The following is a 15,943-nucleotide window of genomic DNA, read 5'->3' as shown; positions in this document are numbered from 1 at the left end:
GATGATCACAGCACACACAAAAAAAATATCCCTTCTATACCTTACTGCAGCTTTGAAAGAAGCAAATTCTCTACAGAGAGACACATTCCATTAAAATCAACAGGGAATTTTTCACATTAATACACAGCTTCACACAGACGATACAGACATACACACAGGGAAAGAAGCAATATTTATCTGCTTTAGCTATTTCTAAAGCTCCTATCACATTAGTATCCAAGTGCCAATTAGGTACCAAAATACTCACTTGTAGCAGACACTGATGTCTGCTGATTATTACAGAGCTACAAACAGAATTCTATCCAAGAGGGCAGAGAGGGATTTGAATGCTTTCCCCCCAGCTTGGTGCTGCAATTCATGGATATTAGGAAACAAATTTCAGACCTAATTTCCTTCATTACATTCTCATGGCTGCTTTATTCTGAAGCAAATGAAAAGTCTCAGACAAAGTGACCTTTGCAGGGAGCAGGGGACATTCAGTGACATCACATGCATTTGCATATGCACACACAGGCATACAGAGGGCCAGATCCTCCAGACACTGAAAGCTGTTTTTTTGCCACATGATCACTGCAATGGAGTCTGTGAGGCAGTTCAGCCAGCTACTTGCACATCAGCCAGTGCAGATATGACAAAGCCTCAGCTGGTTTGCAGCCACTGCAGAGACTGCAATGGCTCTCCCATCCCTGAGTCCTTGTGAAGGCACACAGTTTAGAAATGGCTGGGCCAAGACTATTTCTCATGGATTCCCAGTTACCAGAGTAGTTTATTTGGTATAGTGGTAGCTCCTGCAAAATTCAGTAGCTCTGCTGGTGTTACAGTTTACACAAGGGACCACACTGGCAGGGAGACAGCTCTGGGATGATGTAAGGATGGCTTAAAGCTGCATTTTCACCACCCTCTCTGAAGCCTGCCAAGAACTGCTTGGCCAAAGCTTGGAGCCTGGGCAACAGTCCCTACATACAGACTCCTTCTAGAAACTCCCCATATTAAATATAAAGCTATATAAATCTTCACTATCTTCTTCATTTGCTACTATTACGGTTCACGGACTGCTGAGTCCTTTGATAAAAGACCAAGGCAAACTTGGAATCCAGAAAGGCTTGTTAAAATTCATCACTTCATCATAAAGTTGTGCCCATGCTGGTGGGTATGGAACACTTCAAATGAGAAATAAAATTACCAATTGGACAAGTGATCTTTTTAATGTTGCCAGGACATTTCCCACAAATCTGAAAGTATTGAATTTAGTATATTTCTAAAATTCAAAGCTAGTTAACGATATTGTGTTCTTAGACTGTTTGTGTTTATGCAGGATAAGGAGAGGTTTTTGGTGTCTGTCCTGTTTTATAGTGTTAATCTCTTGTGCAGTGAAACAGCTACTGCCTCCTCCTCCAGAGTGGCTGTGTTTCTTCAGATCATTCTTTGGTTTTATAGTTTGGGATGAAACAATATAAACCTCTGTCTATGTGGTACAGCTGCAAATAATGCTTCTCTTGCATCCCTGTATATAGGGGAAAATAAAAATATTCTGGGTACCATCTCTTCCTGACCTCAGGTATCTTTAAATTGCCAATTAGAGTTTCACCATCCATGTGTGACGATGGAGGCTTTGAAATGCATCTGGAAACATATCTCTCTTTTTTCCTTCCTTCCCTACTTCCCTCTGAGAGGATTTCAGACCTCTGGAATCACATCTGTTGTGAATTACCTTTCCCTAGTCATACTTTTCTATTGTACAAATGTTCAAAAAAATACTCAGTTGTTTGCCTAGATCTTGTAACCAAAACAAGGCCCCAGCCTGTCCTCTTCTACTGCCCATGCCTATAATTTCTTCTCAAGCTGAATGCTGAATGGGGATAAAGCCAGCATACTATTATGTTTGGAACCGGGTTCAATCCAGGAAAATGATACAAATGAACCTGGGAAATATGCTGCAGCTTGAGAAAGTAATAAAGCATGTTAGAGTGCTCATATGTAACTGGAGATGGAGGAGTTGCTTCCAGAACAGGGACTGGAAAGGACATACTGGCACCTGTGTAATTTGTGAACCACTGAAGTCAAATTCTTTCCTCTGTGTCTTGGCAAGCCCAGTGATCAGATGAGATGCCGTGGCCTGGCCAAAAGAGAGAATGCTCTGGCACTACAGAAAACTCTTCTATAGCCAATTTTTCCTATGCTAGTAGCTCTTCTCACCACCTCAAAAATGCTTCCTGAAGAACCAGCCCAAGCTCACTTTCTGCAACTCAATGAAACATCTGTCACCACCACTAGAAACATTCAAACAAAATGTGATGAAGCACCTTACAGCACTGGGCCAGCAAAGAATAACCCTGCTCAAAGCTGGCAGCACACATTCAGGCTGCTTTATCAAGGCACAGTGATTCTGAAGGGCACTGAATGCTCTTTGCCAAAGCTTTCAGAGAAAACTAGGTCCAAAAGTGTTGGTGTTATATGGAATTCATATTAAACATCCCTGTAAGTTGAAATGTTTGGTCTTGTTGTCTGTTCCCATTTACTAATCTCACCTAGAACCCTTCTTGCCTACAAACGTGCCAGACACACACAGCTGTCCATCAGAAAGCAGATGAAACCAACAAATTGGGTAACTCCCAAAACTAGCCCACACTGTTTCTCCTCTGTTAAAAACAGGACTGTTAAGGTATTTAGATACCTGAGAGAGGTTGACCCCTATGCAAACAATTCAATGCTATTGATTCACAATCCAAATTATAAATACTTCTAAAAAATTTCACCCATTCCTTGATTCATCAGAAATAAAACCTCATTTCTTAAATAAGTGTATTTGAAAATCAGTCTGCCATTTCTGGCCCTCACTGCTATCCTGAAACTCATATGTCACCACCACAACCCATTTCCAAATGTTCTTCATGCCAGTGAGACACCTCTGGTCATGAAGAACCGCACATATACCCCTTCCTAGTGCTCCCTTTCAGAATGGTTCAGAACTGGTTCGCCAAACCAGGCAGGTTTAAGGAAATCACTGCAAAACTGTAGAAGTTTAGGTCAGAAACTGAATCATATTGCTCACACTGCTTACATGAATGATCTAGTTTAAAAAAGGGGGGTTGGGAATGGGTAGAGCAGGGAAAGATTCCTGTGATTTTCCTCACACATTTTTCAAAGTCAGTTTTTCTCCAAATATAATCCAAAACTTCATCTGTAAGGGTGTGTATTTATTCCAATCCAGGCAGTGTTTGGGGGAAATGCAAAAAACACCAAACTGTATCACAAACATTTTGTATTAGAAAAACAACTCCAATCGTGCTTGTTATCTGAAAACAGGCATAGTCAAGCTTCTGTAATGGGAAAATTGCTGCAATCTGTAACAGGTCTAAACAAAAATGCACCCTAGTCAAAGATAAAGTCTGACCTGATTTTTGAAGCTTTTCATTTTAAAGCTATCCAGAAGAGCCAAAGGAATAATGGAGCACTTGTAAGAAGGAATACAAAAGAACCATCAATGTCAAATACACTGGGAAGGGAAATATCATGGAGACTGTGAATCTCTGAAACAGACTTCTGAGGTGATAGCCTGAGGATCAGGTCCAATATGGGAATTAGTTACACAGAACTTCAACCCCACAGTGCCAAAGTGAAAGGAACTGGGTTTCTAAGAGGGGAGTTTAGAACCTCTTGTTCTGTGTCTAGATTTCCTATATAGAGCATGGGAAAAAATAGGCACCTCTGAGTACGGTATTCAAAACATCTGTTTCTGCATTTTATCCAGTGACTATTTATATGAAATATTTAAGAAGCAGGCTGGGAAGAAGATCTAAGGCTTTATCTGTCAGATGGGTGCCTTAACCAGAACAGTCATGCTTTCTCTTACACTTTCTCTACTCCCTGTGATCCTCCCCCTTCTCTTTCTCTGGACCAATGAACTTAAATTATTTTCTGCAGCATGGCACAGTTTCAATAGGAAGGGTGGAGACTGCCTGCCTCCAAAACAGCCTGCAATCTGGTGGTCAGGCTGCTCTCCTGGGACATGTGAGTCGGAGTCTCCTCACGCACAGAACATTCCTGTGCTCAGAGACAGGAAACAGTGAGGGTGCACTTGAGAACTCATCCTTTTTTTTTTTTTTTTTTTTTTTTTTTTGTAAGCTGTAGCTGCTATGATACAGATAATAAAAGGAAATATTTAACAATAACCATGAAAATTAACAACACTTATAGACATCTTTAATCTTTGAGATTCCAAAACAAACAATGGACTATGCTGAAGCAACTTTGCCCTTTGCACTTAGCAGAAGCACCCAAGAATGCAGAAACGGGCTTTGCTGTACTGCTTAAAATGTTGTAATGCTTTTTTTTTTTTTTTTTTTTGTGAGCTAAATCAACTCTGTAGGCTGAGTCAGAAGGAAATTCTGCTTGCACAGTATCCTTTTCTGTCCACTCTGTGAAGACTCGTTAATCCCATTTCAGCTTTTACCTTCTTCAGCTCCTTCTGCTCTTCTTGAGCAAAACTAGAGCAGTTGTATTTAAGCACTGTGCAGGATCTCAGAGGGGTCTTACCCACAGGTATGTACATTTGAATCACATGCTTCCTATGAGTCTGTCATCTCCTGGGGCATCATCCAAACAACAGTACTCAAGACATGAAGAAAGCTACTTCAGCTTGTTACTGAAAGTTCAGGAAAGAGCTTGAAGGAAGCAGAAAATAAAACATGTTGGATTTTGTCCCGGACAGTAAGAATTAATAACCTGACTTCCATCAGCATACCATGGGATCTACTGTAGCTAAAGCTATGGCCAGTTGACTGCCAGGTTGTCGGTTTCACATGGATTTGACAGTTTTGCAGGTTGGTCCACTTTGAATCCACTTTAATTCCTACTCTATTTAAACAAAAGAAAAAGAGGAAGAATTTCTCAGTCTGCACAGCACAGCTCCTGCTGGCAAAACTCCACAGAGCTCATAGAGCAGTAGGAAGGGAACTTTCTAGAAAATGGATAGCTTCTTTTCCAGCCAAAGCAACACTTGCTGTTCAGATAATGACAGCCAGTCAGTCCCAGGCTGTCTCTGGCAACGAGCCAGGAGTCTTAGCAGTGCAGGTCCCATTTCCAGGGCTACTCCATCATCCCTCCAGCTCCTGCACTTACATGAGATGCAGCTATGATGGTCCCTTGCGACGCCCTTATTTGAGTCAGCCTTTCTGTGCCAATTGCTGTGCATTAGCAGACCTTGTATACTGTAGGAACATGAGCCAAACCTATCTCAGTTTCTAGTTTTTTGACTCAGGAAGTTTATGTAATGCAGGAAGTTATGGTTTCCCAAGTCCTTTCCATAAATAGTGTCTTTGGTGATCATTTTGCTCCTCTATGACTCAATCGAATCACGGGCAGTTAGACTGTCCGTAAATAATTTCATGTCTGTATTTAAATGTTTTGCTGAATATGGGCGTAAGTAAGATATATTCAAAGATAAAAAGATTCATAAAATTATGGGTTGGGAAACTTTGTGCATATCTTAAAATAAGAACTAGTGATTTTTCTAATAGCTTCAACAACATTCTACACCAATTCCTTCTTTTTCCTATTTAAATGTAAAGACTTGTGAAATATGTGCTTTTACTTTAGAGTTTGCTGTCATTTTTGCTTTTGTATTTTTTTGCCATACAAACATATGTCATTTTCAATGTTATGCATTCAGGATGATCAGTTTTGGCTATGATGAAGGAGGGCTACCTTTAAAAGACCTCTCTTTAGAGACAGAAAATCTCTAGCACATGACAGGGGAGAAAAATGAATGTCATCTATTCTGTATCAGCCAAGATTACATCCTAAAACCTTAACATGTATTCTTTTTTCCCGATTCACACAAATTCCTACTGCTATATTTTATTATGGCTTTGAATATTTTGAATAATGTAGATGTTGAATACCACTCAGTTTGTCTCTCACAAGCAAACACACAGACACACATACGTGCAGTAATATATTCCTACCGCTTGTAATTATGGGCCTTTATCATAACAATGACTACACTGGGAAAACACATATTCTCATTGCATCTCTGTTAGACATATCATTTTATATACCTGGGCATGTGACATGGGCTGCACACACTATTCCAATCTGAGGACCTTTTGAGAAGGCAGGACGTGCCCACACTTTCTGAGCATACACTGAATAAGCAGATAAGAAGAACAGCACAAAAGCTATGGTCTGGCTCTGCCTCTCAGTAGAACCAGTCCCTGCAGCACATGTTCCATTCTCACTCATTTGTGTCACATAGCCTGTGTGTATGCAAACAGGACTTCAGTCAGCACTGTCCATCATTTCTGCTTTGCAACTTTGATACATACACATGGTGCCTCTTGCTGCAACCTCTGCTTTTGCTGCTATCGGTTTGGATGGGATCAGACTTTGAGGAACTAACTTGGATACAGTAGGATGGGTCACAAGGGTTCTCAATGACTGGAGTTTGGGGGTGCAGGACTCTCCCTCACCCTAGACAAAGGGAAAGTGTTCTGTTCAGAACAGAACACCTCTGCTACTTATCAACTAGCTTCTATAGCAGAGCCTATCAAATACACATCTCTCCAGCAAATGGAGGATGGGAGAAGACAAGCATGCAGTGGAGGACTGCTTCACGTTCTACAGAGAGAGGATGGATAGTGACTCCACCACTTTAGATAAGGAGTCACTCTGTGCAAACAATTAGAGCCTGCCCAGCACGATGATGGGCTTTATCCCCATCTCCATAAGCACAGAGATCTGTTCACAAAGCCTGGACATTCCTGACTCCTGCAACCAGCTTTGCAGTGGCAGAAAAATTAATTGTCAGCTGGTCAGCTCAAATGTGCCCAGGTGCACCATATCCAAATCGTGTTGCCCTGAGATCTGTCATGGTTTGACACTGGCCAAATGCCAGGCACCCATGAAAGCTGCTCATTCACCCTCCCCTGTTACAGCTGGACAGAGGAGAGAAAAATTTAATAAAGGGTTTATGATTGGAGATAAGGACCAGGACAAAACACTCCAAGGGCAAAACAGGCTCAACTTAGAATTACAAAGTGAGTTTATTACTAACAAAACCAGAGGAGGATAATGAGAAGTAAAACAAGCCCTTAAAAACACCTTTTCTTCCTGCAACTCCTCCCTGCTTGCCACTGACAGTGTAGGGAGAGAGGAGGTGGGGTTCTTGGTCACTTTGTCACCCAATGTTTGCTTCCACTGCTAAGGAGAGAAGTCCTTCTCCTGTGAGACTGTGGGGTCCCTCCCAAGGGAAACAGCTCTCTGTGAACTTTTCTGACATGGCCCCAGTCTCATGCACAGCAGTTCTCCCAAAACTGCTGCAACATGAGTCCCTCCCATGGGCAGACAGTCCTCCCAAAATTGCTGTGGCATGGGTCACTCTTCCATGGGGTGCAGTTTTCCAAGTACAGGCTGCTACAGCCTGGAAGCAAAGGCCCTCTCTCTCTAGGGGGTCTCCAACTGGATCACAGCCTCCTCCAGGCATCCACCCACTACGGCATGGGCACCTCCCCCACGGGCTGCAGGTGGATCTCTGCATCCCCTGTGGACCCATGGACTGCAGAGGGACAACTGCTTCACCATGGTCTTCATCATGGTCTGCTCCTGAGCCTGGAGCACCTCCTCCCCCTCCTTTACTGACCTTGGTGTCTCCATGTTGTTTTCCTCACATATTCTCACCTCCCCCTCTTGTCTGGATGGAATTAAAACTGTGCCACTACTTTTGTTTTGATTTCTTCTTAAATATATAATCACAGAACATTACTATAATCTCTAAGTGACCCAGCCTTGGCCAGCAGTATGGCCATCTTCAGAGCCATCAAGGATTGACTTTACCAGACATGATGGAAGCTTCTAGGAGCTTTTTACAGAAGCCACCTCTGTGGCCCACCTCCGCTACCAAAAACCAGGCCATGTAAAACCAACACAAGACCATAAGACAGTTACCAGGAAAGTATTCTCAGAGGGAAAGGGGCCAAGGGATTAGCTAATTGTATGTGGTGCAGAGGACCTTCAACAAAGTTATTCAGAAGAGATTTCACTTCCTTACCTATAGAACCTTGCTGAGAACAAGGAAGAACACAAGGACATCATGACACAATGTAAGCACTGAACATGAGATTCCTGTATTTTCTGCATTAGGATATTGATTACAGTTTGATCAGTGCTATCTATCTTGTGCTCTCCTGGTCATGCTGTCCTACCAGACAGGGAGGCAAACATGAGTATTTCATCAAGCACTAAACTCCTGATGGGTAGAGAATAAATGAGCTTTCGATCAACTCATCAAGGTTACCGTGTCCTCCAAAACTTCTACACTGGGGCCCATGAGAACCTTTGGATGCTGCAAATAGAGTCCTACTTAGCAACATCTTAAAAGCACCAGGGCAGGCAGTGAGTCTAGCTTCCTAATGGGGAAACAAGTCAGAGTAAATTTTGCAACAGAACTCATAGCATGCTCAGAGAGTGCAAATATGTGAATAAAAGGCCACCACCAGTGGTCATTTCTCTTCCCCATTTCTTGTAGCCACTATTTTCATTCCTTGATTTACCTCATGACCCAGCCCTTCAGCCTCTCATGAGCGATGTCTTATTACCCAGGAACATCCATGGGCTCCAGCCCCTAAAAGGAAGCCAAAAGCGAATTAGTGTGATTTTCCAGTTACTGTGTTTATGGCCATTTGGTGGGAGCTCCCTCCTACTATATTAGAAAATCTTTTCTCCTGTCAATGCAGTGTCCCTCTAGGCACTCTAGGGAGTTTCTCCACCTACACAAGATGCCTATTTTGGCACAAACAAAAAGCCCAGGAAGGTGAGGGGAACATAACATAAAGAAAGTGCCAGCACCTAAAAATTCTGTAAAACATAAGAAGCCACATTATTATAGGGCAGTATTCATTTTACAATTACCTCATTACTCTGCAAAAAAGTCCAAAGAAAGCAATAAACTATTTATCCTCAGAAAACAAATAATTGAGGATTAGAGCACTAATAAGAATATAGCAGAAGGTTTGGGAGGCAGTTATGTAGAGACTTAATAACATGACAAAAAGGGACAGAAATACCTTTACATTTTGCTATCTCTCCTCCCATCAATTCCTGCTTCTCACTGCCCACCAGCAAGACACCAAGTTTTGCAAGGAAGCATCTGCACTGGCAAGCCCAGGATGCTTGTCAGGATATCTCTGGAGACGTGAAACTTGATAATGTCTAGCACAGATTGAAACTTTAGTGTTTGCCTATGAATTAAAGCAAGTTTTTCCTGCCCCAAGACCTATTAGCTTCCCCTTTAGTAGAAAACCTTGGCATAAATTAAGCTTGTATTTTGTAAAGATGGGTGAGGGATGAGGAGATCAGCATGAACCAGGGGTTCATGGTATACAGATACACACAAAATAGAATAGGGGATCTCAAATTTTAGCACAGTCTCGTAAACTATGCTCTTGCCTGGGTCAGGTAAGCTATAATGTCCCAGGTTAAGCCTAGTACTTCTCAAAAATACCATTAAATGTCCAGATCTTCCTTTTCAAACAACTATCACATTAATTGGCAGATCATCCATTTCTGATATAGTAGTGCGGTGTTGATACAGCTAGAAAATTAATTATACTTCTAATTAGTGGGGATATATGGTAACTATATTAAATTACTACTTCTGATCTAAGACAGAACACAAGTTAGCATTTTGTTCAAAATGTAGAACTTTTGAACGTCTCACCTAATATGGGTAATAATACCATATACTGCAACAGAGATTCCAATTAGCTTCTTATATAAAAAAGGAGCTGCCACTGTATCTATTTTTAAAATTCAGTTATTTTATTGTCTTTGAATAAATTGACAATAAAATACTTAATGATCAACAGCACTACACAAATGCTAGTGAACTACAGAGACAGAAACTGATAGAAATAGCAAGATAAAATTATTCCATTTTACACTTGCCATATGTGGGTTTGTTTCCAGCCAACTACCAAAACAAGTAAATTGTTTTGTTATGAGACTATGCTTCATACAAAGGTCTTCAGAAATGTCATAGTTTACAGTGACTAAAAATGCTGAAACGAGATGATCAAGATAAATTTTTCTATTTTGAACTCCCTTGCGAACAAAATCTATTATACTGAATCCAAAACCCCTTTAAAATATTATTTTGCAACAATTAGTCTGCTTAGTTTGTTTATTGATTTCCCTAAACACTGTCAGTGAAACAAAGCTGATCTCTGTCAGAGCTGTTTTTAATCAGTTGTGCTTTCTGAGTCCCATGTATCTATGTATATGCATCCTCCCTATTACAGTCTCAGATCTTACTGGGAATGTTTTGCATTTGTCAAGATCTGGTTAAACAGAGTGTTAGTTACCTAACACTTGATGTTATGAGGCCTTGGTTTAGTTGCTTGTAACTGCCAAACTCATAATTTGAATTTAAATTTTCTGTGCTCTTGCACCTCAGGCTGATACATTTTACAATGTCAGCATAGATATCTCTATCTTTTCTGATTAATAACTTACGGACAATGATATTTTTTTGTCAATGCTAAAAAAACTTACACTAGGTAATTCCTAGGTAATTCCTAGGTAATTTGTGCTGGTAAGATGGAAAATAACCTAATATAATAAAGTCTACAATGGCTAGCTGTGTATAGCCAGTATATATTAGAGATTAGTATATAAATTTGTTGATCATTTCATCCATACTGAGCATGTCCTACTAAAGGCTGAACTGGGCTGATGGGAAATTCCTTTCCAAATACAGGAGATAGACTTTAGAGAGTTAGAGCAGAGGGTCTGTAGCCATTAGGCACTTAACAGTACCAAGGCACAGCTTCCCAAGTTCCATCATTCCTCAGATGTCAGCAAATAGTCATGAAATCCCTTTGCAAAGTGATTGTCTCATTTTGCCTTTAGAGGTTGGTTGTAGTAAAGCATAGCTGCCTGTTTTTAAGATCAGTTAGCTCAAATGGTAAAGGTCTGCACAAGCATATCTAAGTTCCAGCTCTACTAATGATTCATATGAAAATTTATTTCATCATGTGCTTCCACATGATGGAATTAACATAGGAGATTACACATAAAGAGATTTTATTAAAAGAATATTTTGGCTACAAAGTCAAACACTTAAAAATTTAAAATACTAAAATTCACATTGCCATGAAGTCTTAATTCATTCTTTTCCTGTTGTTCACATAAAGCAGAAGATGAGCAACAGAACAATAAACCACAACAAAATTGTGGGTGCAATCAGGTCCCAGGAAATCAGCTGCATTTTTTATCTTGCACTTGGCAAAGGATGCTTACTTAATTGTTGCGCTGAAGAGGACTATTGCGCAGCCTAAAAATAAGGACAATTATATCAATTTTTTATCAGCCATTCATGTACCACACAAATATTTTGAAAAATAAAACCTAGTTTTAGAAGTGATGCAAATCTTATCTTCATCAAAAGTGCTTCATGATGCGTGAATTTAGAGCTTCTTTGCCTGTGTTTATCTCAAAGAGATAGAAAATTACTTCATGTTTCTAGGAGTGTGTGACTGGTACACCCTGCTCAAGACTCCTGATAATATGGTTAGCATACCTAGCACCATTTTATGAGGCAAAGTCATTCTCTGTGATGGAGCGAGCTCTGTATGACGTCCCTTTCCCCTCATTATCAAGCCTTGTAGTTTCTGTGAATCAAGGACACAAACCAAACAGATTTCTTCTTCCCCTCCTGGCCAGCATCAAGATTCCTGGGCACCAGGCTGATTACTTCCCTCCTTACTGGCCTGGAAGGTGCCAGGTCCCAGACATTGCCACAGGACAGGGAAGCCTAACAGCACACAGAGCACTGTCTACAAAATCAAGCAGCTGCAAGTCCTAAGTGGGGAACTTGGACAAGAAATGCTGATAAACAGTGAGACCTGTGACCCTCCCGTGGCCAAGGATGTCTCCACAGTCATTTGTTGCCTCCAAGGATTAAGTGACTTGGATTCTTTATATGATTTTTGAGTCTAGATTATACTGCTTATATTGACACTGGAAAATGTGTATTGAGACCTAGTCTGATCTGCAGAGGTCTTGGTGACTAGGGACCATAAGTTAAGCTAGGGTCTAGGTGATCCGAAATCATAAATTTTATTATAAATTCTGTGTTAAGCTATTTATAAATTGTACTACATTGACTCTGCTTGTAGAGATCCTGTACAATTCCTAATAACAAATTTTGAGAAAAGAATATTGAGAAAAGTTTTAATTGTAAATACAGTTTAGTGCTGTCATCACTGTGCCAAGGGTCCCTAAAAGTATCTGTCTGTCCCTTTAGTGTGTGTCAGTGTTTTAGTCCCATCAAAATTAGTAATAAATTATAATTATTGTGCTATGTAAACAATCCACTTCATCCCCAAACTAGACTGTGAAATAAACTGTTAATTCACAGTAGAAAAATGTGTAGATGCTAGGTGCCTACACAGTGCCTACACAGCAGCTTAAACCCTGAAAATTTCAGCTCTAACATGTAGTGACTTGGGCTTCATTTCCACCATTCTTGGTGTCACTTGTCCTTGATGGAATTACAGCTTTCACTTACAGTGGTGATTATTGATTTTCCATAAGTCTGCATGCAAATAATTAAACTGATAATTCTGGCTTTTACATGATTAATGAACATTAAAATCCAGCACACCCTGAAGCTTGGAAATGTTTCTCTCCTAGTGATGCTACAATTGATCTTGAATTGGTCATCTCAAGTTTGACTCCATAATTTCTTTAATATTGTTTTCATCTTAGTATTGAACAGACTAGCTGTTCAGATTATCACAGTAAATTTTCCAAAATCAAAATCCTGGGTTCTTCTGATAAAATAGGCACTCTTTGAAATAACCCACTGTCTTCCAATAAAAAAAATGTACATATTGAAACAACTCATTTTATTTGCCTGACCCTCAAGGATTAGGAACCTTAGCTTTCTGTACTGTGCCAGCAGAAAATTAAATGCCCCAATCAGAATCTCAAAAAGGATTAGTGGTGAGCTACACAAAGATGCATGATGGGAATGAAATGTGAAATGCTCTTGAACCCAGGGCTTGCATCTTAAAGATGAGAACTCAGAGTACCAGGTTAGTGAGTCCTGCCTCTTCTTGTCTGCCATTTTTCTGGAACCATAAATCTTGTGTTCCTTTCAGCACAAAGGCATAGAGCCAACAGGAAGAAAAGTGCTGTCCCTACCTCAACCAGTTAGTTAACTGTTAGGGTAGGTTCCCACGGAGGAAGAAGATGCCATAATTGAACTTTCTTAAGCAAACCACTGGCTTAGAGGGTAAGACAAGAGCTCTAGCACAAGGTAATGTAACTACCATATAAAAGGTGATTACACCCTACAATCTCATTTGAAGAAGAAATTAGTTATGATGCCTTTTGTAGCTTTCAGTCCTGAAACTATAGTATAGTATAAAAATCCATCGTTAAACAGCTGCAATATTCCTACCCAGAAGTGGCAGCATTTTAGCCATGAATAAGCAGCCACCTGGGATACATGTAACTGGAAAAAGGGGAGAGGATCTGATTATTTATGAAATACTTTTCTATCACCAGGATGAATGACAACAGCCAAAGGTAGTATTTTTTTCCTATAGTTTCCTATGCTGCCTAAAAAAAACCCCAGGTAAATCATAATAATACCTTTCTATAACTTTCTTGTTCTTTCTCCTATGAGCAAATGCAGACATTTACAATGGGCTTAGCTTTGCTATCTTGATATTAAGCCATCTGCCCAACAAGAAAACAAGAAAATTATCAACATAGTGGATTTTTACTTGGTGCTACAATGCTTTTCATATTAAAGTCATAAGCTTTCCCTTAAAAGGGTCCATAATAAACTCAACAGGTAATTTGTATTTGAGGTTTGGCTTCTTCCCTTGTAACCATCTTTAACTTGCTTTTAAATCAACCAGAGGAATGACTGGCAGCTAATACAGAACCAGATACATTCTTTTATTTGATATTACCAGATACTTTATACAATTTTTTTTTATATTTGAAAATGCAGTGATTTTTTTTCCTTCACTTTTTTTTTTCCATTTCACTTGCATTCTCTTTTCTATGAGCCATAATAATCAGAGGAGTGGATTGAGAGCTGTCGCATAGAGACAGCTTCCCTCAGTACCTGCCCAGCATACTAATGAAGTGCTTCCAGTCTGCAGGCTGGGACATGGATTCAGTCTTACAAGTCAGCCCAAGGCTGAAAATGAAAATGAAAAGCTATAAACCTCACTCAGCAGAATGGGAAGCATAAGGTTGCTGGGATGTTGTATTGTGCAAGTTAAATTCATGAATACAGTGAAAAGGACTAAAAGAATCTGCTGTGATAAAAAATGCAATGGATCAGGGACATTACTTAGGAGAGCTGGGTATGAATTCCAGCTACCGATATGCTTTCATTTAATCTGCAATATCTGCCATTTCATTGTTCACTCTCCCTTTTATAAGTAACTGCTCAATATATTACATGCAATAGGAGTAGTTAGTATCGTACCTTGTGGCTCCCCACTATTAACCTTTTGTCATGTGGAAAATCTAACAGTTCTGCATTTTAATCTGCATCTAACTCATAAAAGTATTACCTCATATCTGTGATTTTAATAGCCTTAATAACTTAGTCTGAAGCTTTGCCTGTGAGATTCATGATTAGTGAAGGTATAACTCCTTTGCTGTATAGTATCCCTTTCTGAACCAGCAGACATCCAATGGGAAGACTGAAAACATCAGTCAGCCAGGAGTTTCCTATGCAATTTCTGTGCAAAGAAACTCGGACTAGGCAAAGTTAAAGCTGATTGTTGAGCTGAGTGGAGAAGGCAACCAGGGAGAGGTAAGGCACTGTTCTCAAATACTGTATAACTTGGTAATGGAAGACTGAGTTTGCTTCCTTGTTCAGAATCTTAGAAGGAGTGAGAGATTTTGGTTATTTACATTCTGTTTCAGTTGTGCCTGTCTCTTGCATCTGGAAAATAAGCTCTAGCTTCTCTCTTTTGCAAGCAGAAGCAGCTTGGGGTTCAAGTATTGTCTTGAAGTAAAAGGAGATGACATTTTTTCCTTCTCGCAATGAATGTGGAAGACCTCTGATAGCATGCATGTTTACCACACATCCAGAAGACATAAATCTCTTTTGATGAGCTGCTGGAAAACGAAAGCTATGGTAGAAATGTCCTCCCACCTTTGTGGTTGAAAGATGCTGTGGATGTCACAATTTCTAGGGACTCTTCTGGGCACAAATCTAGCAAGTGAACTGCCCTGGAATGAGAGAGAGCATCTGAATAAGCCTATTCTGATGATGTTTGATTCCTAAAGCCCATAATTGGATGTTCTCAATTTTTTTTTTCTTTAAAGGGAAAAACTCTGTGAGAATGAACACATTTTAGCATGAAACTGATGTTCTAAGATCTTCCTGGGGCACAAAGGAGTACTGTAGCCTGGCGGACAGAAAAGGGAGCTGGTTAATGTAAATGGTAGGCCATAGCATACTGATTGCCAAGTTTTCTCTATGTTGGCATTTTTCTCCTGAGAAACATGGAAGTTCAAAAACAGTTCATTATCCTTGAAAGTAGGGGAAGTAGGCAGAGCAATACTCCCCTTGGCTTATCTGAGAGCTTCTCAGTCTGCTCAAAACCAAAAGAGAAGCATATCAAGAGATGGAAAAGAAAATACCCATTGAGAAAACACCCATTGAGAAAACACCCACCACAACAGCATTTCCAGGGTGTGCAGAGGTGCTGTTGGAAAAGCAAAACCTTAGCTCAAATTGAAATTGCCCAGAAATGCCAAAAAACACAAGAAAGTGTTCTTCAGGTATGTAAACAACAAGCAGAAACAGAAAGAAGATTGTTAAACAGGAGAGGTGAATCCGTCACCAACAACACTGAAAGGAAGAGGTTCTCAATGCTTTATTCACGTCGGTCTTTACCAGCACTGT

General features: G+C 40.1%; 1 long non-coding RNA gene across 1 annotated transcript in view; it reads right to left on the bottom strand.

The window, feature by feature from the left end:
- LOC137475466 (uncharacterized) overlaps positions 1 to 15,943 on the bottom strand; it is a 69,218-nt gene that overhangs the window by 27,551 nt on the left and 25,724 nt on the right. The gene's annotated exons all lie outside the window — the stretch shown is intronic.

Source organism: Anomalospiza imberbis, chromosome 6 (assembly GCF_031753505.1).
Source record: "Anomalospiza imberbis isolate Cuckoo-Finch-1a 21T00152 chromosome 6, ASM3175350v1, whole genome shotgun sequence".
Taxonomy (NCBI): domain Eukaryota; kingdom Metazoa; phylum Chordata; class Aves; order Passeriformes; family Viduidae; genus Anomalospiza; species Anomalospiza imberbis.
This window is presented reverse-complemented; position numbering and strand designations above follow the sequence as displayed.